At 49.6% G+C, this 23,121-nt stretch overlaps 1 protein-coding gene across 6 annotated transcripts in view; it reads right to left on the bottom strand.

Moving 5' to 3' along the window:
- The window catches only part of SPSB1 (splA/ryanodine receptor domain and SOCS box containing 1), a 74,587-nt gene that overhangs the window by 17,280 nt on the left and 34,186 nt on the right, over window positions 1-23,121 (bottom strand). The window contains exons 1-2 of one of the 6 annotated variants that reach the window (XM_034753331.1): window positions 21,940-21,955; window positions 18,809-18,994 (exon numbers count right to left, since the gene is read on the bottom strand). The exons of 2 other annotated variants lie outside the window; for them this stretch is intronic. The gene's annotated coding sequence lies outside the window, so the exon portion shown is untranslated. Of the gene's footprint in view, window positions 1-1,396; window positions 1,523-11,545; window positions 11,588-18,808; window positions 18,995-21,939; window positions 21,956-23,121 lie in introns of those variants that run through there. 3 more of the 6 variants (XM_034753328.1, XM_034753334.1, XM_034753333.1) reach the window with 3 other exon arrangements.

Genomic DNA, 23,121 nt, shown 5'->3' with positions numbered 1-23,121 from the left:
AAAGACGAAGGCAACTCTAGCCAGCTACAAAAGGTTTTGGACAACTGAAGTTCAAAGCCACGCACAGCTGCTCTGGCCAAGGTGAGCTGCAAAGCAACGGACGACACCTCCCAGGTCACCAGTCACGGAGGCCCCAACATGCTTTTCTCCATCCCCTGGCTTCCTGTGTAAGTTTTGCTCTATGGCTGTTGGTTTGAGGGAGAGTTTACTCTGGCTCGCTCTCTTCCCACAGTATTTACACAGAGTTTCTACGGGGGAGAGGTCAGGCATCTATAAAGCACCCAGAGCGTGAGGAGAAACTCCTGGCCCCACCCCAAAGAGCTTAAGATCTGGAGACACCATACAGAGGGACAGGGGGAGAGGAAATGCTGTGTACAGCCACTTAACCAAGCTTTTAAAAGGAGAATGATTTAACTGCCTGGTATGAGCCTTGTCATCATTCTACCATTCTTTAACCCTGGCTTATGTCTTTTAAAAAAAGGAATCTGATTTTCCAAGTCCTTTTGGTTTGTTTTAGGGACTAAGTCAACACTGTCCCTCTTCCTACTCGTTAGAGACCAAGAACTCATCACGGCCAGTGGGCAGGGCACTGGACTGGCGTGTGGAGTCCTGGTTCTAGTCCCAGCTCTGCCCTCAATCTGTTCCTTGGGCAATTGACTCCCCCCCCCCACACACACAATTTCCCCATTACTCCTTTGTTTTGGCCAAGGCCTCACTGTGTCTGTACAGCGCCTAGCACAATGGAACCCTTCTTTTGACCCTCTGACCGCACTCCTGTCCCTCTTATTTCATTAGTTGTCCCCCGAAATCAGTTGGGTTTCGGGTCCTGTGGATCCTCCCCTTAGGCTGGGGGGCGGAGGGGAGAGAAGAGAGAAGAGATCCTTCCCAGAACCCAATAGGTGCAATGGAACCCTGATCTCAACTAGGGCCTCTAGAGGTGGATCTACACTGCAAACACACACCTGCTGACACAGGCCAGCAGCAGGTGTTTGATTGCCATGTAGACATGCCAAAGTGCGACTTCAATCCAAAGCAACAGTAATCCTTCCTTCTCTCAGTAGTCAGCACCGTCCAGGAGCACAAACCCTTTTGCATTGGACTGAAAGCACAGCCGACTGTAGCAACATTTTAACCAGAAGGGAAAGCACACCGCTCAAGTTCCCCTGTGAAACTAGTGCAACTGAAATCTGCACAACAGTTAAGCTTTGATCTCAGCAGAAAGTTACCAGCACTGTGTTTTTATTCTCAGTCCACTCTCACAAAGGAGATCAGAGGGCGACGTCAGGAGACCCAGTCCTGCTACTCCCCCACCGCACGGACACCCCCTGCACTCAGAACATCTCTGAAGTCCCAGCTCCTGCCGCTAACAATTAATCAACGCTTTTGAAACACCTACCTGCCAGAAGGAGCCTTTGCCGGCTGCCCTGGAAGCTAGTCGGTGTGCGGCAAACGCTAGCCAGCCCCAGAACAGGCTGCCTTGGCAGCTGCTAAGTAGCACACAGAGACCACTGCATTAGTAACACAGTTTACGCTAGTTTTGAAGTGTTGCAAGTCAGCCCCAGCAGAGACGGGGAGGCACAATCATCACTGCCCGGCACCAGTTTTTGGCACTGGTTGCCGCCCCTCTTCAGTCTTGCTTCACAGACCACAAAAAGAAGTTGTCCAAGGGGGCAACTTCCCCCAACCCCACCACCGGCAGAAGCAGCTTGACTAGGAAGGTTCAATTGCTGGAAAGGCTGTTACGGTCCCTCTGCAGAAAGTGAAACTGCCTTAGCATGTGAGAGCAGGAGGAAAGCAATAAAGAGGGATGGCACACGTTCTGGCAGACAGACAGAGCAAGAAAATCCTCTTCCAAAACAGAGGCCCCGACAAGCAGCTGTATTCTACAGATCTGCAGGGGATGGAGGAGAACAAGCCTCTTTACAGCCTAACTGAGCAGTACTCTGCCAAAAGCAATGCTGGCAACCCACGTTCCTAAGCCAAGCACCAGATTTTTCTGCAAAGTTGTGGGCCCTATGCCTACAGACTTCTGCAGCTAGATTCCAATTCTTCTAGATGCTGAGTGAGAGATGTACCTACCCTCATTCCTCTAAGAGAGAGGTCTCTACTACAGATACGAGGAGGGGTATCTTTTCAGAAAGAGGAGAAAGGCCATCTCCTGGGCAGGGGCTTTCAGAAAATTTGACCTTGTAAAACAGCTGGCTTTTAAACTGCTCCAGGTCCTAGCAGTGCCATAAAATGGGTCTAAGAAGGGTCCTCCAAGCAGCAGCTTTGCAAAAGCGGTGCATTTTGGGTAGCATGTGAAATGCACTGTGGACATCTCATGCGCTGTGGTTCATCCTCAAACTGTTCAATTTTCAAACACAACCATAGCAGGGCTGTGAACTCAAATGAGCCAGCGCCCGGAATTAGCTAGGCCCACCCTCGCTCCCATCAACATCTGCATAAAACCACATAACGGAGGAGCCACCTACAGGAATCCAATCTCCTGGTTAAGTTTCCACTCTCCTCCAACCCAACACAGCCATGAAGCTCTGCAGCTAGCAACAAGAAAGTCTTGAAGCACCTCTACAACCAGGGAGAGGATGAATAATTCATAGATTCCAAGGCCAGAAGAGACCACTGTGATCTAGTCTAACTTCCTGTACAACACAAGCCAGAGAACTTCCCCAAAATAATTCCTAGGGAATGGCTTTCTAGGGGAAAAAAGAAAAATCTAATCTTAAACCTCCAGTCAAGAGATTCTGAAGCATTGTGGTCATCAGGGGAGTTCTACACAACTCAGTTCCAATAGCGGAGACACAAAAACATTTGCTTTGTTGAAGGTTTGTACTCAGGAAGATGTGTCTGGAAGAAGGTGGTTTCCTGCTACTGCAAGAGATTCTCCCCTGGATTATACAGGCCAGCTGCAAGTGGCAGTTAAAGTCAAACTCCTGGATGCAATGTGCATATCGGCATTTGCTAGTGGTCTCAGAAAGGCCTGGTCATATCTTAAAAGATTTAAGGGGAATCCCGCATCACAAAGTTTAGCGGATGTGCCAAGAAGGTCACTAGATTATCTGCAGCTCTCAAGAAAACTCATATTCCTTGCCAGTGCCAGCTGCAAATCAAACCACATGCACAGACACAGCATTTCCTCAAGGCTCTTAAAACTAGCCTGCTTAAGTGAAGGCAGATTCCAGCCATTCCCTCCCCATAGCAACAAAATCTACACTAGAGGGACAGAAAAGTTTCAAACTGTACGATTTTTTTTTTTTTTTACAGTGGCATTGCCAGACCAGCTCTCCATCTCCAATGCTGGTCAAGATCAGGCTTTTCAGAGGAAGATGCTCTAATCCTCGCAATGCCCTACTTATGAGGAAGATTTTTCTTAACTATCCCCCATCTGCATCAGTCAGTGGGTGGCTTTTGCCCCCGAGTGTAGGAGATTATAAAAAACTTGCATTTATAAAAACCACCTTGTTCAAGCCCTGAAGTTCAGCTACAGGCAGCTGATGTATTTTCACGGCTTTCAAGATCACAAGGGATCGTTTTTCCCCCTCACTCTGTCCCATTTAGGACAATATCCGCTTGGCGCTTAAGCATCCAGGTTAGTGCTATAGATACCACTGACACATGTGGATGGGTTTGTATCCTGTCAAATGCTGCCAGGGTCCTCTTGGCAATGACATGGGATCCGGCTTCTTTCTAAGCGAGTATGTACGTTTCACAGCACCTTTACGGCAGTTGATTCTCAGACAGGGTGCAGAGTGGGAGCACGTTCGTTTTCTTTCCTCCTGTGATGGAACAGCACCGGCATGAAACGGCGCAGTGCCGGAAGACAGGATTCCATGTTAATGGTTCTCAGGCAAACCAGCACTGGCTACCTGCAGCCAGATCAGAAACAATACACACGGGTCGCCACAAACTGTAGCGCCACCTGTAACTGGATTTTCTCTCTTTAAATAAGGATGGTTCACACACCCCTGCCCCGTACTCCATTGTCTCCGGTGCTGAGCCAAACCACTGTTCCCCCTCCCCTCCCCAATCAAAGAAGTTTTTTTGTTTTAAATAAAGTGATCACACCGGAGGATATACTTCAGGGTGCAGCAAGCTTTGCTCAAAGTGCTGTAAAGACACATGCCTCCACCACTCCAGAGACCACCAGAGGCAGCGTGGCTTAATGGATAGAAAGAGGTGGGTTTTCTATCCTGGGCTCCGATCTGCCGCGAGACCTTGGCCAAGTCACTTCTCCTCTGTGTGTCTGTTTCTCCTCCCATCATCTGTCTTGTCTATTTAGTCTGTGAGCTCTTTGGGGCAAAGACCATCTCACTGTGTCCAATGCAAAGCACAAGAAGGATCCCACTACGGTAGGCTGGGGGTGTCTCCAGGTGCCACCATGATAACCCTTTGGTAGATTGGAGGAGAGGGAGAACCAGGCGCAAAGGTTAAGTGACTTGGCCAAGTGTCTCCCAGCAGTGTCATTTGCACAGCCAGGAACAGAAACCCCAACAGAACTCCCAGCCCATTCCCCTCAAACACCAAGGCCCAGGGATAAGCACCTCTGCAGAATGACTTCTGGCGAGCAAGTTTAGCAGCTTTATATTCTAGAAGGCACCTTTAATAGTGATAAGAGGGGAAATAAGGACATGGGGATATTTCAGCGAGTTCGCCAGAGCTAGGTCACTTTAAATAGCGGCAGGGACATGAACTATTAGAGACCATCTCCCCAGGATACAGCCCTGGCAGTTTAAGATCACATTAAACTAGTACTGCACTGCATCTCTGCCAGATTGCTGAGAAATTTAGCAAAAGCCCCTTCCCATGTCCCTAATTTGCAGCTGCAGCCCTGACCTTCCCCACAACTCTTCCCCTCTGCTCCTCTCCAACATCCTGTGGATGCAAAGCATTTGGCTGCAGCCCACTGGTGAAATGCTGTTTTGATCAGCTGTGTCTGTGTGTCACAAGAACTGCCAGGCACTCTTACAATTCAGAGATCTGGTCTAATGAGCTGTGTTTCCAGGTATACTTTGTGGTGTCTAAACCACCTTCGGTGCCACAAGCCAGACTGTCACATGTCTGGACGCCAACTGCCAGCGAGAGTGAATCCAGCCATCTGTCCGCAGCTCTTTCTGAAGCTAGCAGTGTGTACGGATGGGTTGCAGACATACCTTGTTTTTATGCAAGGGTTGCAGACAGGCTATATCAGGAACATCACTGATGATGATGATCATATGTGGTGAGTTAGAATAAGAGCCATAACTCTGAACTCCAGATAGACTCTTTTGGAGGAAACAGCACGAAGTTGTGGTCTGGCAGAAACGGCAGCATTGAGACGGCACCTGTACATTGCGTTACGCCTGGATTTTCTTGCCCAGTATTTTTCCCCTTGCTCCAAGGCAAGTCTGAGGCGGCAAAAAGACACGTGTCTGGAGCATCCCAGAAGTTACATATCAGAGAGGGAAGTGAGGAGACAGAGAGAGAACAACGTGTCCTCGCAGTAATTAGGCAATTACACAGAGCTATTCCTCTCCAAAGCGCTTTGCAAATATTAGCCATCAGCCCTCCCATGCTGTAGTGTAAGCATTTCACCAACGAGGAACCAGTCACAGATTTAAGTGACTTGGCCAGGGCCACAGTGTCAATTGCAACATTTGGTGCCATGGCAACCGATCCACATTCTTAGGTGTAAAGGGGACACAACTGACTGTTGCAGAAAGTAGATTGGCTAGATCAAGCGTCTGCCCCAGACAGGAGAACAAGCCTTCAGAGCGCCTGAGCTGGCGTCATTTGCCATAGTTTGTCAAAAGGCAGGACAAGGGGTCAGGAGCTCCTGGTTCTGCGCCTCGTAGACGGGTGGTTTTCTAAGCCAAGCTCTTTGTGGACATTTATAACACCACAGAGCCGATGCAGCGGCTCGTCTCCTCAGTCGGAGCACCGAGGGTGCAGCGTCCACTAGGACTGAGGTTCATTGGCAGAGCCACGTGGAGAGGGGCTCACAGGTTGGATCAGCAGCCCCTCATGCCAAAGTCAACAACCCAGGGGGACGGAAGTCGATGGAGTAAAACTAGGGCCCCAGAGCGCAGTACTTTCTTCGGAAGGGCCCAGGCGTTTCAGAATCTCACGGTGATGGTTCCTTATACCCAGACAATATTTCCAGTGCCCATACTGGGTCAGGATTCAAGAACCACTTGCCAGTCAGGATGGTGTGGGCGCAGAGCCAGTGGGGGAGGGGAGGACTTCATCTCTCCTTAGGAAATCTCGCCTCCCATCCTCACATACCTGCCCTATTCCGAAGTTAACTTTTCTAGCACTGCCAGGACTTGAAAAGCTCGCACACGCCTCCCCCACGAAGACGTCACCTCCCCAGTAAGGGTTGTGCCAGGCTTGGCTTGCGTCACAGCTAGCAAAGATCCCAAAGCCACAGCTTAGCAGCGCTGGAAAGACTGGTTTGGGCAGTTGGGAGACTGTACTGAGAGGCACCAGCCGTGCTGTCATCCAGGTTATTAACAGAGCTTGTCTTGGGAGCCTCTCCCTGCTTTCACAAGCTAATCTCCACACTTCCCCAATCCGACACATGCTCAGCAGGCAGGACAAGCCTGGCTTTAAAGAGGCTTTTTTAAAAGCCAGGTGCTCAGGCAGGCTTCTGTCTCTATGGATGCTGCATCATGGTTCCTGTGTCCTTAGACTAGAAGCTCTTTGAGGCAGGGGTTGGCTATTTTGTATTTGTACTGCACCTTGCCTGATAGGATCCTGATCCAGGCCTGGAGCTCCAAGGTGCCCCCCCCCCCCCCCCCCCCCAATAATATCCTGTGCACAGCTGCCCCACCTCACAGCAGACAGTCATAGTCTAGGCCTGGCCAAACTAAGAACTCACAGAGACCACTAGGGTGATACCAATTGCATCATGTTTTTTTGACTACAGCTGACAGGTCTGAGACACACCCAGCTGGTGAGCTAAGTGGGTGAAAGACTGATCCTTCGTGGCCACGCCAAGTTTCCACTTCTGGGGTGGTGCACTCNCTCCCTGCTTTCACAAGCTAATCTCCACACTTCCCCAATCCGACACATGCTCAGCAGGCAGGACAAGCCTGGCTTTAAAGAGGCTTTTTTAAAAGCCAGGTGCTCAGGCAGGCTTCTGTCTCTATGGATGCTGCATCATGGTTCCTGTGTCCTTAGACTAGAAGCTCTTTGAGGCAGGGGTTGGCTATTTTGTATTTGTACTGCACCTTGCCTGATAGGATCCTGATCCAGGCCTGGAGCTCCAAGGTGCTCCTACACCCCCCCCCCCCCAATAATATCCTGTGCACAGCTGCCCCACCTCACAGCAGACAGTCATAGTCTAGGCCTGGCCAAACTAAGAACTCACAGAGACCACTAGGGTGATACCAATTGCATCATGTTTTTTTGACTACAGCTGACAGGTCTGAGACACACCCAGCTGGTGAGCTAAGTGGGTGAAAGACTGATCCTTCGTGGCCACGCCAAGTTTCCACTTCTGGGGTGGTGCACTCAAGCCATCAAGGAAGAGTTGACACATTACTGGATTTACTGAAATTGCTAGTCTAGCTCAGAGCAGCTGTTCTGACTTGGAAAGCGTCGTGTGCCTGTGAATAAAGGAGCACTTAGCAGCAGGTGGATAGGTTCCCTACCACTGACCCTCACCTCCGGACAGTTTGTCACTGTTATCTTGTCATTCCCCCTCCAGGAACACAGCCAGCTGGAAAGTACAGCATCTGAGACAGCTCTCGGGCTGCTCTTTTGCAAGACCCATAGGTTAAATGGGCAGGAGACAAAACAGCAGGAAAGTGTGGGTGGAATAAAAAACCAGATAAGGAGGGCAGGGATGGTCCCCCTAAAATTAACACCAGTAACCTTTTGCTATAGTTACTGGGCAGCAAACTGACAGAGGCTCTCAGATTAGCCCCAGTTCCAATGTGTTTAACTGTTCTGTGCCCGGCTTGGGAGCTTCCAAACAGCTGGTGCCTTCTACACCCCCCTCAACACAGATTCTCCCCTCAGTAAGAAGTGTCTAGCTGATTAACCACTCCCCACATCAGGTTTCTCTGAACCCAGGAGCTATATCATCGGGATAAGCAGCATTTTAAAAAGATATTTCCTCTGCTAGTAAGCCACCATAAATTTAAAATAGAAGGTGTTTACCTTTGGAGCTATTTGCATTAAAGAAACACACCTAATCCTTAGCCAAACCAAGCTCCTCTTATACAGCCAGGGCTCCAGAGTCTAATTTATTCCCTCTTTACTTATTCATCGCCCATGCAGCAGTCAGCCTGTGTGTTTATCTGCCTAAACGACCTTCTTTAGTTCTGTGTCATTCGTTGGACAATCACACCAGTTTGAGACAGTGGGGAAGAGAAGGAAAGAAACGAGTTTCTATCACTATCCAGAGTTTCTGTTCCCATATCAGAAGCTCTTTTCTGCTGAGACAGTACTATGGGCCAACAAAACAACCCACCAGGACCCAGGTTTTCGTAACAGCACTCTCCTTCCCTCGTGAAGCCCGTTAGCACTGAGTCACTGTGGTTTAATGCTAGCGGCAGCTGCACTGATGGAAGGAATCCACATTAAAGTTGAACAACATCATCTACCCCATCCTTCTCCAAGGGACAGTGGGGCAGACGGATGACTGCTTGAAAGCCCAGGAGATTGGGACAGGAGCAACCGTTTCACTGGGGGGTAGATTGTTCTTAGGTAGAAGGAAGGGACTGGGTTGATAGCAGGGACAATTACAGCACAGGCAGTGGTGAAACTTAAGGCTCCCACACCCCAGTGTGCAAGTTTACCCTGCCATGGCAGGGCTAGCCAGTAATACCAGAGGAGTTTAGTTTTCATTCTGTTCAGCCCTTGGCCTGCCAACCAGTGTGGACGCCTAGGGTACGTCTACACTGCAATAACAAAAACCCACGACACCGAGCCTCAGAGCCCAGCTCCACTGACCCAGGCTCGCCGGGCTAAAATTTGCAGTGTAGATGTTCGGGCTTGGGCTGGAGTTTGAGCTCTGAGACCCACCTCCCCAGCAGAGTTTCAGAGCCTGGGCTCCAGCTGGAGCCTGAACAGCGACACTGCAATATTTTTAGCCGTGCAAGCCATGTCTACTGACCTAGCCAGCCACGGCCAACCTGCGGGTCTTATTGCAGTGTGGATGTACCCTTCGTGACTAGAACCAGGCAGAAGTCACTCATTTTCATACAGACTTCTGAACAGCAACTGGCCGGATCTGAACTAGTGACCAAGACACACAAGACTTTTCCAGTTACCAGGATCCTGTATGACGACTGGACAACTAGAGAGCACAGGCGGGTCTCCCCTTGTGCCTCAGCATTCTAGGAAATTAATTTCCTCCTTCCCTTACAAACAGCCAAGCAAAGGTGCATTCCACACTAGCACCCCAGCGACTATCATGCCCAAACAGCGCAGTGACACAGTTCTGGGGAGTTGTTAGCATGACCCCAGACTAGAACCCAGGTGTCTCCTCTATTGCCTGCTGTAGCCACTAGGTGACACTCTCCTAATAAGCAGTTCCAGGAGTCAGCGCAGATCTGAAAGACAGGCCTGCAGAACAAAGCCAAGAGTCCTTCCGCTGTTAATGCCTTGTTTTGCCTTTGTTTTACCATTTGTTTCGAGAACACAGCAAGCTTGTCAGGGATTGAACAAGGCAGCCTAGTACAGGACTGTCACGGGGATCGGAGGCCTATCTGAACTAGTCAGCCACTGGAAGGCTGAGAGGGAGAATCAAAGGCTAGAAAGGAGCGAGTTTGCTCATATATACTGAACCGACAGGGCCAGAGAGATATTCGGAAAAGAATGTTTTTGTGCTGAGCCAGAAGTTGCCAAGCCTCCTGTGTGTATGGGCGAGGCTTGGGGAGCGGAGAGCAATTCCCTATGACCCAACCGTCTTTACATTCTTTGGGAGCATCCAGTTAGCTGGGGATCAGCTGTCCCCTCTAAGATTCCGGTTGCATTTGGCAGAAGTTCTTCGCACCCAAAGCAACGGGACAAAATTTAGTTTCCAGGTTAAAATGTTTCAGACAGCTGACGATACCAAGATGTGTGGGTCTTGCAGAGGATCCTAGAAAAGCCATGACTCCCTAGCCCCAGAAGTGCAGCTGAATACATCTAGAATACCAGGTCATCCTAAACTGCTAACCTGGAGGCTCCATCCAGCATGGCAGAGAAGCCACCACTAGCTAGGATCTGGAGAAGGGCAAATGCATAGTAACACCCCCCCCACCCTTCCACCCCAGCAACTCTGAGCCATGGTCAACGTAATACAAGTGGAGACACTGCATTACCTATGTCAATGCTAACAGTCCTGTAGCAGCTGTTGAACGATGCCAGACACTAGCCACTCTGCTCACAATTGTAAACCCCATTGCCCAGGTGTCACTGAAATCGGAAGCCCCCCATCCCCTTTACGGCCCCCAAATTTTTGAAATGCCTTTTCCTGATTGTCCAGTTTGGTGAGCTCACCTAATCACTCTCCTTTGTTGTGTGCAACTGCTCAGCTGACCCTGACGGCTACAAGCTCCAGACGTGCTCTGGCTTGGAAAAGACAGGAGATATTGGATCCCCTGGGCCTGTGTGGAGAAGAGGCTGTGCAAGCAGTGCTGTGGAGATCTAGGAGCAGGTTGCACAGGGGATGCAGGCGAAGGGAACAGCAGCAGTGTCTTAAGAAAGCAAAGGAACTGCGGTAGGCCTACCAAAAGGCCAGGGAGACCTACCGTTGACCCACTGCCAAGCTGCAGGCCTGCCGCTTTTACAAAAAGCAGCATGCCATACTTGGCAGAGACCCCACCAATCACCCCACACTGGACACCTCTGGGAAGCCAGAGTCCCAGGCCCCTGGTGTGAATAGCTAGGATGATGAAGAGGCCGAGGATAAGGGACATGCGACCGGAGGGTCCAATTATGCTGCAGGCCAGGACCTATTTGACACTCCACCACAGCCCAGTCAGTTGAGCACGGGTGAGACCAATGCAGGGGAAGGAATTTGGGGTAAATGTGTGTCAATTTATTTCCCATTACAGTGATGGCGCCTCCATGTTAGCAGGACACAACTATCTACTTCTCATTAATATCCTCATGCTAGAAGAGGTCTTGGTACAACAGAAGTAGAGTTCTCTACTTTGGACGCAGGCGGCTGGGGCGGGGGGTTGCGGAGCAGTTCACGTACACAGGGATGTCCCTGGAATCCTTGAGATCTCTCAGTGAAACTTCCATGGAGATACTCTGCATTCCTTTCCAAAAGGTTTCTAGGGCTGGCAGCTTTATTTCTTCCTTTGCAGTAGGACACTTTCTCACGCCAGAAGGGGATTACTGCAACGGTGCCTGCCGAAGTTAATGGGTTAGCAGCATACCGGCATGGCCAGCTTCGGGATGCCAGCTGCAGCGGTGCTCGTGTTACCCTCAGCAGTGAGAGATCAACTAAAAACACCACCGAAGATGGGGAACGATGCCCGTATTCTGTGCCATTGCCCTATAATTATAGTTTCATGCAACTGAGCAATTCCCTCCCACTGTCCCTCCCCCGACTAGCCACACTCACCATGGCTGGAGCCAAGAGCTGTGAGAGCTGACCATGCACAAGCACTCTGAAGCAGACGTGTCCATAAACACGCCTCGTTTAAAACTGTAGGGGAACAAGGGAAGAGAGCTCTGAATCTTCACTTTCACTTTCTGTTGTGCCTATACAGTCATTAGTGCCTGTGTGTGTTTTATCTGTAGCTGCTGCTGTGGTGGCCTTGAGGGTTTTTTTCCCTCCACATCTGCAGAATGCCTGAGCCAGATAAGGAGGAGGAAGAGGACGACATGTTCAGCGAGGTCCTACGCAAGCCAGTGCTGCATCAGACCAGGAACAGAGAGCCTGGAGGATGAATATTGCAGACTGTATGGAGAAGGAAAGAGTGGACAGGAGAAAGGCCCAGCAGTTGGAGAGGGAGAGGCACCAGGACATAAACGGGGCTTCTCTGGCAGCAAACAGATGCTGCAGACTCTTGGGGAGCTACAGGTTCAGTCCCAGGCTCACCTCCCCTTTGCAGTCAATAGAGAACTCCAGTACAGCACCTTCCTACTCCTCCCTCGCCCCGATCACTGTACATCGGGGGACATTAAGGACAATCACAGCTTCACATACCCTCACCTGTGAGCAGGGGTGAAAGTAACTTAAAGAACTTACCGGTATGCAGGGCCAGAGTCCTGAGCAGGGGGGCGGGGCCTCAACTGGAAGGGGGCGGGACCTCAACTGGAAGGGGGCGGGACCTCAAGCAGAAGAGTCGGCCCCTTTAAAATCCCCAGGCCCTTTAAATCTCCATTTAAAGGGCTCGGGGCTCCGGCTACGATAGCCGTGGCTGGGAGCCCCGGGCCCTTTAAATCATTGCCGGAGCCCCATGGTAGTGGTAGCTGCGGTGGTGGCCAGGAGCCCCGGGGCTCAGGCTGCAATTTAAAGGACCCCAGGCTCTGGCCGCCGCTGCTACCTGGGGCTCTGGCAGCGATTTAAAGGGCCCGGGGCTCCGGAGCCCCAGGCCCTTTAAATTGCCAGCCAAGCCCTGGGGCTCCCAGCTGCCGCCGCTACCCCGGGGCTCCGGCAGCAGGGCTCTGGTGGCAATTTAAAGGGCCCGGGGCTCTGCTGCAGTAGTGGCGGTCGGAAGCCCCAGACCCTTTAAATCACCGCTGGAGCCCCGGGGCTCCCGGCCTCCACCACTACCCCGGGGCTCTGGCGGCAATTTAAAGGGCCGGGGGTACTACCGGGAGCCCCAGGCCCTTTAAATCGCTGACCTAAGGAAGCTGCCCCCTGCCGGTACAGTCGGCTGTGTACTGGCTCTTGCAGGTACGCCGTACCGGACCAGCTTACTTTCACCTCTGCCTATGAGAGCCACAGTAGATGTACGTGTCGCTAAAACAGAAGTGAATGTTCCGTCCCTTTCTTTACGCCTGTTCCATGAATTTGTTCAGATTTTAATGAATTTGCTTTTAACTTGCACAGAATTTAAGTGGTTTTGTTACTCAGTAAAACTATTATTTGGAAAATAATTTATCTTTATTAGTTCCCAACATAGGCTGCAGAACAGCTGGAGGGACTTGTGATTGGACCCGGACACAACTAATAGGATCAAGTATCAGAGGGGTATCCGTGTTAGTCTGTATCCACAAAAAGAACGAGGAGTCCGGTGGCACCTTAAAGACTAACAGATTTATTTGGGCATAAGCTTCTGTGGGTAAAAAACCCAACTTCTTCAGATGTATGGAGTGAAAATTACAGAGGCAGGCATTATTATACATGAAGAGAAAGGCGTTACCTTAGAAGTGGAGAACCAGTGTTTACAGGGCCAGTTCAATCAGGGTGGATGTGGTGCACTCCCAATAATTGATGCGGAGGTGTCAATTCCAAGAGAGGGAAAATTGCTTTTGTAATGAGCCAGCCACTCCCAGTCCCTATTCAAGCCCAAATGAATGATGTTAAATTTGCAAATGAATTGTAGCTCTGCAGTTTCTCTTTGAAGTCTGTTTTTGAGGTCCATCCGTTTGGAGAGGAAGATGTCTGTCTGTATCTGAGAGAGTTTTTTGAGGAGGTTGATGGATTTCCACTCATAGGATCAGTGACAGCGTAATCATACATGTGCACCAATCACCACAAAATTCATAAAAGGCCCCCAAACAGAAGGCCAGGCACAGCAGCGCCATGACAACGTATTACTATGGCTCGCTGATCTAGTGCTCTTCCAAAGCCCCCCTGAACTGTATAGGTCCATGCTGAGCTCGTGCCAGCCTGGCTGTTCAAACTCAGCTGACAGCCGCTCCACCTTTGCCCTCCACCCCGGCAGCAAATTTCCCCCCCTTTGGTTCACAGCTGTTATGCAGGACACAGCAGGCAGCTAGAACCACTGGAGTATTTGTCTCATTGAGATCCAACCTTGTGCCCCTTCAATCTCCTAAAAGGGCATTCAGTCGTTCTGCATCTACTGAGCCAGTAGTTGACTCTTTCCTCGGTGCTGTTGAGGTGGCCAGGGTCTGCTTTCATGAGCCAAGGAGTAAAGGGTAGGCTGGGTCCCCCAGGATCCTATATGATCATCTACTGGTTGGGAAAGGAAGTCCCTGCTTGTAGCTTTTGAGCAGTCCTGTGCTCTTAAAGATGCGAGCGTCATGCACTTTCCCTCAGCAGCTAGCGTTAATGTCAATAATGCATCCCCAGTGATCCACCAGTACTTGCATAACCATTAAAAAAAAAAAAAAAAAAGAACCCTCCCTGTTCATGTACTCTATGGCAAGACATTCTGATGCCAAAATATGGATGTGCTTGCAATCTATCGCTCCACAGCAGTTTGGGAACTGCTGGAGGGCTGGGGCGAGCTCGGCACACAGATCCAGGAACATGGCATTGCGCATCTGAACGTCCTGCAGGCACTGCTCGGCATCTCAAACCCGCATTATGATGCGATCCCACCAGGCAGTGCTCATTTCTTGGGCCCAGAAACAGCACGCAGTGAATGCCACTGACCATCTTGAACGGATTCTCGTTCTGGCCCACAGCAATCTGTCCTCCGGGAAATGGTCATTTGCCACGCGGCTCTTCTTGCATCTCTGTGAATACCAGAGGATTGCGTGTCCTGTGTTTGTAATGCTCTGGACAATAGGGCAGAGCTGTTCAGGCTCCATGCTTCTGTCAGAGGTAGCGAACAGGTCCCATATAAGGTTCATGGGTTTGTCAAAATAGGCATGAAAAATCATGGGTGGAGAAAGCTGCATCATGGGAACTTGACTCCCTCAGTCTCAATCATCCCTTCATGACACATTTCTGACCCACCAGGCTTTGCCAAAACTTCCCAAGTCAATGGGCTGGATGATGGTAAGGTGCATACTGGGATACCTACCTATGGCGCACTGCACTGTGCATCGAAACTAGCCCCCCGATGAGCAAGTGCACCCCAATGCAAGGCTGCAAGCATGCACAAGCAGTATACTAAACTGACAGCTTTATGCTGATGTGACTTCCATCGGCAAAAGTTTGTAGTGTAGACATGCCCTCAGTCTGACCTCTAAGGGATGTCAGAGACAGGACTATGGGGCTGCATGCAAATCTAAACCTCTACCTCCAGGGCGGGGACCTGCAGGAGAATGAAGTGACTGGATAGACGGCGGAATATTTTTGTGACCAGGCAAAGGCAACAAGCCCTTCAAAAAACTTTTGGGGTGACAGATGGATCCAAGTTCAATCTTGGAAAACAGAAGGGTAGAGGCAGTTTGCTCAGCCTACACGTTTTACCTTCAATTTTGTATTTTAGCTGGTGCAGTGTCCTCCTATAAATGCTGAAAAAAGAGTCACACATTCTCCATCACCTTGCTTTCCTCCCAGGCACTCGAGACAATCCCACCTTACTCTCCATTAGGCTGCTTCATCCTCCCACCCCAGCTAGTCTTGCATTCAGGGAAACCACATCTTTAGCACTCAACTAACATTCCCGACAGAGCGTTTCCATTCTCCACCTCCTTGGGTGCTCTGCTTTGGCTGCAGACCCAGGAGCCTTCCACTGGCTTCTGCAAGCAGCACCATGACTGGCGCGGTGAACGTGCACCTCTGCTTGCTAGTGCACAGCTGGCGGTGTCACCATTACAGCCCTTTGTCTCTTCTTGAGTTGGCTGAGAAATGGTTTGGTGCTGGGAGCAGGATTCAAGTTAGATGAGCAGTAAGTCTGTTCCAACAGCAGCTCCACACGCACAGCAGACCGTCTCCTCTGGATGGAAAATCCCTTACAATTTTCAAGTTGTTTTATCAATACTAAGGCTGCCAAACTGCACCCTCCTCCTTCCTCTTTTCATTTAAGCTGTGTTAGCCAGGTCACAAGCACTATTAACCAAAGAGCAGAAATCCCCCACAACGAAGCACTAGATTACTCAGCCTGTTCCCTTCTAAGGCTTTGTTGAGTCTGATACACAGCTACAGTAAATGCTTCTTCATCAGTAAAGTCTCTGCCCAAGGGGAAGTTATGGCAAGCATGCTTGGGCCAGGTCTACACTAAAGTAAGGTCAGCCCACCTGTGTCCCTCAGTGTGTGAAAAATCCACACCCCTGAGCAATGTAGTTAAGCCAACCTTATTCCTGAAGGACTTCTTCCATCAACCTAGCTGCTGCCTCTCGGGCAGGTGGATTCCCTTTGCTGATGGGAGAATTCCCCTCCCATGGCTCTAGTGAGTGTCTACGCGGACGTGCTACAGCAGCACAGCTGCAATGCTTAAGCGTAGACATAGCATTGGCAATGCCGCTCGGCTGTTTAGGAAGGCAGCACTGTCTGAAAATATTTGCCAACTAATTCCGCTTGATCTACAGCAGGTGCCCCTCCACACCCCACCCACCCCCAAACATTCTCACCACCTCTCCTGCAGAGAGGAGCTCAAGGGAAGTTTTGAGGAGCATAAAGGGGCCACGCTTCCATTTATTGGCATTCTATGCCAATAGGCCCAATGAGCCACTGGGCCACAAAGACTGAACTACCCATCCCTCTACAGGGGGGTCTCTCCAGGTCAGAAGAGAGGCAGACTGGGTCTGTACATGTTTGTGCAATCTTGCATCAAATGATGCATTTTCTGAGGCTGAATAGAGGACATTACTCTGCAGGACTGGAAGGCAGAAGCAGCACCGTCAGCTAGCGGTGTTGAAATGCAGTGTTGCCTAGTCAGTAAGGCGCTGGAGTGTGATCAGGAGACTGGGTGCGAGTCCCAGCTCTGCCGCTGCATTGCCGGGGGGGGGGGGGGGGGCAATTTCCTCCCTGTATTCCCCCCCACCCCCATATCTACAAAATGGGTATAGCGATATGACCTCCTTTGTGATCTATGGATCAAAGCATTGGATAAGAGCTAGGTATTATTAAATGAGAGGAAGAACCTGGATCAAAGTTCCTCCCACCCCAACCCTGAGCAGCATCTCTTCCTAGGAGGGACTAGATCCCTCCTCACAAGAGCAAGAGGCGTCTCTAGATAGATACAGAAGTGCCTGTGGTTGGAAGACTAATCAACTCCCTTCCGCTAGCCTCTTGAGGCAGGCAACACAGCACATGTGCTACAGTGGATTTGTTTTCTCCTTCCTATCCCGCACTCCCAAAAGCCACACTTCAGATGTGAGTTACAGTTTCTCTTTTCCCTCCTTTCCAACCTTAAATTCCTTTAAGAGGCCAACACTGAGCTTTTCTGGCTTCACCAGTCTCTGGTGTTTACACCTTACTACTTGTATTCAATAAATGGACACTCAGCTTTGTGGAGCGAGATCGGTGCCAAGCCTCTCCAGCCTTGCCGGCCAACTGCCGCTGTAGGTTTACACTCATTACAGGGGCTGCTCTGGATCTGATCAGGTGTGAACACAAAAGGTGCACTGGTTTAAAAACACCTTTGGTTAAACCAGTGTTCAGAGGTGGTTCTACACTCTTGTTCTGAAAACTGGCTAAAAAGGACATAGCTAAAATTGGCTTGTTGCAAGCCTTAGGCAAAGTCAGTTGAGCTACATATATTGTAAATAAGTGCTCATGCAGATTTGCAGCTGAATAATCAAATCGGTTTTAATCTACACCGTTTGGTATTCAAGTGCAAGCCTGAAGATAGAACAATCACTTGGCCGAACCTAGCCACGGCAAGCCCATGCATTTATTAAATAGTCAGGAGAGGGGGTTATAGATTGAAATAAAAACGTTCCTGTACACACAAATAGCATCAGGTTTGAGGAACTAGAAGAGAACCACTCCAAATGAACAGTTAATGATTGCCCAATTACCCATGGAATTTCAAAAAGTAGAATGCTTTATTAGCTCTGTGATGAGCAGCCGCATGAATTGAGAAAACAAGCTGTGAAGTCAGACACCAAGAATGTCATTTTAGGATGGAGCATCTCTAGGATACATTGAACACCTTTCGGGAGCTCTGCCTAGCGGATACTTCTGCATGGCCTTCTAAAGGAGATTGAGACATGACACAGCACAAGATTGAGAGCGTGTTTGACAGGAAGGGGATAAAGTGATGCACAATACAATCCCCTTCTTAAATTCAACTTGCAGTCCACCCAGCCCACCAGACAGGCAGCACCTGACCCCCATACATAACAGCATCCCATGTCATCAGCATGCACTGAAGGTTTCTCCAAGCTGCTCCACCAGCAGTTTAAAAGATCGAGGTTACTTGTGCTCTGCTCTTTCCCTGTGCATCTGACTTAACATGCTAGTCTCTCCCCTCTGTTGGGGATAGCTGGTAGCCTTCCAGTGGCAAGCCGCCAACTCTGCCAGCGCATGCCAGTGAGACTGTGGGGGGGGGGGGGGGGGGTAGGCAGCAATTCCATTCCAAGTACGGCCAAAATCCCCTCCCTGCAGCAATGGGATAGCCCTTCCATACTGGGTTTCTTTCTCCCTGTGCCAGCACAGGTCACAGAGATTGAGAGCCTAACCCTTTTCTGGAGTCTACTAATAGCGAATCCAAACAGGAGAGCTAGGATCTAATTTATGTAGTGCGGTACCCAAGTTCCTATCTCTCTTCTTCTCTCCCTCCCCCACAAATGAGGCAGGGAATACCTGCTGACACCTTATGGGATCTAGAACCAATCGACCCAGGCCAGTCGCAGGCATTTAACTGCTGTACAGATGTATCCTCGGAGATCTCCAGGATGGACCTGGTTAAAGATCTTTATTTGGATAGATTCTAAGAGAGACAGCTAGACTGGGAGCCAGAGGCAAATTTCAGCCCCCAAGGACATAATGTAACAGCATGAGTATCAAGCCTAGAACTGCTTCCTCTCATGACAAAGAAATGCTTCTCACTTATTAGCAATACTGACTTACTGAGTAAGACAAGACCGAGTCACGTGATACACAAGCCTGCAGAGTGCGTCTCTGGAGGAATAAAGCTATTCAGCTCCGGGGACAAGGTTACTGGAAGAGTCAGAAGAATCTGTCCAATCATATTAGTCTGTTGTCCATCTGTGATTCCCAGCTCCTTCTTTTATACCACATGTCAATGAAGCCGCACTGAGTTAAAAAAAAAAAAAAAAAAAAAGGACCACATCAAGAACTTCATAGCTAAGCTTCTCACAACCAATGCAACTGCCACTACAGTCCTAGACAGGAAGAGATGCCAAGCTGTACTGGGGTTTTGTAATAGGGCCAAGTGTCCTTGGAGGAGTGAAATTAGACTTTGCTCTCATCTAACTGTGACCCAATAAACACTGGAACCTCATTTTGCTTGGAGAGCGGCTAGTCCACTAACATCCCTGCATCATTAAGTTCTCAAGCCACTTCCACACAAAAAGATGCTTCTACATCTTTGCTTATTCTCTCTGCCGGAGTCTTCCCCGAAGTGGAGAAAAATCTTTGTTAGCCAAGGTCAGTGAAAGGCTCTGTACTGTTCTCTCCCCCACGCCCTGCCCCAAGCCACACAGTGCTGCATGCAATGAGATCGTCTTTAGCAGGGATCAGTTAAAGCCCCCAGCATTCAGCCAGGCAGAAACAACCTCCTGATTCCAGGACATGGGGACTCAGGTGTGGGAAAGAGATGAAGGGAGGCTTTGTGCAAATGTCTAGGAGACTCAGAATCTCACAACAGGCTAGTCCTGGAAGGAGAGAAGAGAAAGGACCCTACTGTCCGACAGTAAGGCAATCAGCACTACCAACAGGAATTAGCAAGACTAGTACTGGAGGCAATCATTATGAATCAACAAGGAGTTTTATTTATTTGCAGCCAAATGTCTGAAGTACCCCAAAGCCAGACAAAAACCGAGGAAAGTCCCTCGGACAAATGGTCTGGATATAGTTGAAATTTCAAGTTTCAACATCACCGCCCCCCCAAAACAAGTTGTCTGCCTGTTTTTGGGTATGTGGGAGGGGGAACCCAGGAAAGGTCTTTTCAGCTGCTTCCTTCTGGGAAACAAGCAGCCAATATCCCAGAACACAGCCCAGGCATGCAAGAGGTCAACATCTGTTGGCATACTGCTGATACACTGTATAGCTGCCACTCCTCCCTCCAAACCCACAAATCTCCTGCTTCCAAAGCTTTTAGCTATCCTGCAGAGAGTGTATGTCTCGACTGCATAAAAGAGAGGTTCCGTACCCCGGGGCAGGCAGCACCGAAGACAAGGGACGTTCGCTTTTCACTTGTTAGCGGCTAGAGTTTAAAAAATCTACAGGGAGTCTGGTGTTGAACTCAAGCAACCTCATCTTCACTATTTTAACCTGAATGTTCTTTACTTGGGTTGGCGAACCCCTTTTTGGGGGGGTGGGGAGGGGGGAAGGAAGAGGACAACAGTGAAGATCTGCCCGTTGTGTGGTCAAAGCAAACCGCCTACAAATAAATCACAGGACAACGATCAACTGCTCCACAAGCTAAACACAGCAGCTTCCCCTTAAAAATACAGGTTGCCACACTCCACCTCACAGAATCCCTGAGTTCAAACACCTCCACTGCCATTAAACAGCCCTATAGCCCAAGCCCAAGCCTGCTGGCATGGGCCAGCAGTGGGTTAACTGCAATGTAGACAACCCTTACAGTCCACTGAATCACAACAAACCAGTGAATCTCACTTGTACCAGATACATGAGCTACTTAGATTGCCTGGGCAAAACTGCACTAATAGACCAGGTACAAAGTGCTGAGAGCAGAGGTCTAAGGAGAAGGGTACGTATATGGGTATTCCTGAGTGGAGTTTCACCATATGCCAAAGTCAGACAACAACAACTCCTAGTTTTTAAGAATCTCCTCCAGGGTGTTTGTCAGGATCACTTATCCCTCTATAAGAAGTTATTGACAAAAAGTGGCAACGGGAGGAAAGAGGAATTAGCCTTGTGTCTTCCTTCTCTGATTCACAAGGGCCCAAAAGGATGTTAGATGTTTGCTTACACCAAACATTCAGCCCCTTTCTGCCCTGAAGACGACGGACACCGAAGAATGTGCAGTTACAACAAACCCAAGACAGAACAGAGTTGAGTAACCAAGGGAGTGATTTTTACAACAGCTTCTGTTAACGCCAATACTTAACACAACCCCCCTTTTGCCAGGTGCTTATTAAGGAGTCAACATCCTTGCACATGCAATTGAAGTGTGAGAGCTCACACCCCCACCCCCAGGAGATCTTTCAGAGCCTGGGGAGACCATACTCGATATTCCTGATGTTACTAATCTTACAAAAACGTGGGTATGGGGGGGTTGTTTTTAAAGAACGCTAAAGACCTTCATGCAAAACAGTGAAATTTTCTAGACCAGCTAGGAGATTGAGAGACCCATTTGTAGGAACTGGAAGATCAACCCTTAGGCAGCTTGGGGGCGGGGGGGAAAGAAAGGCACAAACTCCATTTTAAAAGCAAAAGCCTTTTACACGTCGCCTTTAAAAAGTATGATACCGGTTTCTGTTCATGAGGCAGGACCCCAAGCTGAAGGAGAACAGTCCTCACTTCTGGTCTGTGTCCTTAACTCAGAACCAATACTGGTATTTGGATAAGGCTCAGTGATCAGCAAGGTTGGGTAGGGAAAGAGAGAAGAGCCACTCGGTGGCACATTAAAACACTAGCTTTTGATCCACTAGCGAGCCATGGCATGGGGTCATGGAAGCAGAGGAAGGAACCCAGCAGTTTCCCAGTAGTAAGCATGCTGGACAGCATCCCCTGCTCTGCCCTGTGACTCAGAGCGTTATCTCATCAATAAAAGGAAAAACGTGTTCAAGCGTTAGAGTGCCTCATGGTAACAATGAGCCTACCCATGCACATGGCACTTCAGCTTCATGCTTTATAAATATCCACCCTATATAGACAGCGCCAGCCCTATTATGTAAGCAGGGACAAGTTAGACAAGTGACTTGCCCACAGCTGCAGAGGGAGCGAGCAACAGAGCCAGGACTAGACGCGGGGTGTTACCTTACGCCTAGCCCCATGTTCAGCCCAAGCAGGGAAACGCAACAGGTCCACCAGATAAGATATACTCTTACCTGGCTTGCAGCTACAGATCACTTCACTGCCACAGTTAAAGGTCTTCAAGATTGAGGTTCATCTGCCCGGCTTCCTACCACAGTTGTGCTAGGGAAGAGCTTCACGCTGAACCACACCAATGGCACGATACCGGTAGCATCATTTTCACACTACAGCCTATAATCAACTGGGAGGTGAACAAGTTGCAGGAATGGTCGGTACAACATGTGATGTCCCTCAAACCAACTCTTCCCCTTCAATCCCTCATTTTCCAGCCTCCTGGCTCAAGCTCTAACTGCCCCTCAAAGAGGCCACACGCTGCAGAGCAGTCAGTGAAACAGCCAAGTGGAACAGACTACGAGAGTCGAAATGTTAGCCCAAGTGTGGTCCCCAGTTGCTTTGTAGGGTCACGTTTGATTTTTAGGGAGGGGGCTGAACGACACAGGGCTCACCTTGCTGTAAAAAAGGCATTTTATTACCAAAGTGGTCTGGATGGGGAGCTTTGAAAAACTCCCTTCTCCCCCCACATGAAAGTCCAGTTAAATTTAGCTTTGCAACCAAAACAAAACACAAGCAGCATCTGCTTGGAAGAGATGAACACAAGATAAAAGGTGTCCATGACAGAAAGCTGGCTGCAGCCTCCTGTTTTCTTTTCAAGTTTGAGCTGGGAAAGAAACATAACAAGAGCTGTGGAAAAACCCTTTCCAAATCCAGCAACGCAGCCGGAAGAGGCAATTATTCTTCCCCAACAGCATCAATAGCCAGGCAAGGTAAGAAGTTGAGACAGATCCAAACTTGCTGTCCCCTCCGGTGCCTACAGCTCCTCTGCTTGCTGGAATCTGGAGGGATTTTCCCGGCCCCCCAAAGAAAGAGCAGTTTCCTAGGGATCTCCCTCAGCAAAAAGGAAGTTGAGTTTCATATGATGGCAGGGCGCCTCCAGAATTTTTCTGGCATGGAAGGTTTGCAACCCCGCCAGTAAGGAAAGGAAAAGCACTGGCATCTTTCCTCTGCCTAGAACGGACTGTTCTTAGAGGAGAGTGAAGTTAGGATCATCATGGGTTTGCTGGGACGTTATATAATACAGTATTTAGACACTGCTGAGGTCTCATCGTGGTTAAGCCCAACACTGCAGTATGAATAGACAAGGATTGCCCGGCTGCAGATGCACAGTAACATAGCAGTTCTGCCCCCACTCCAGGGAG

This window comes from Trachemys scripta, chromosome 19, assembly GCF_013100865.1.
Source record: "Trachemys scripta elegans isolate TJP31775 chromosome 19, CAS_Tse_1.0, whole genome shotgun sequence".
Classification (NCBI taxonomy): Eukaryota; Metazoa; Chordata; order Testudines; family Emydidae; genus Trachemys; species Trachemys scripta.
This window is presented reverse-complemented; position numbering and strand designations above follow the sequence as displayed.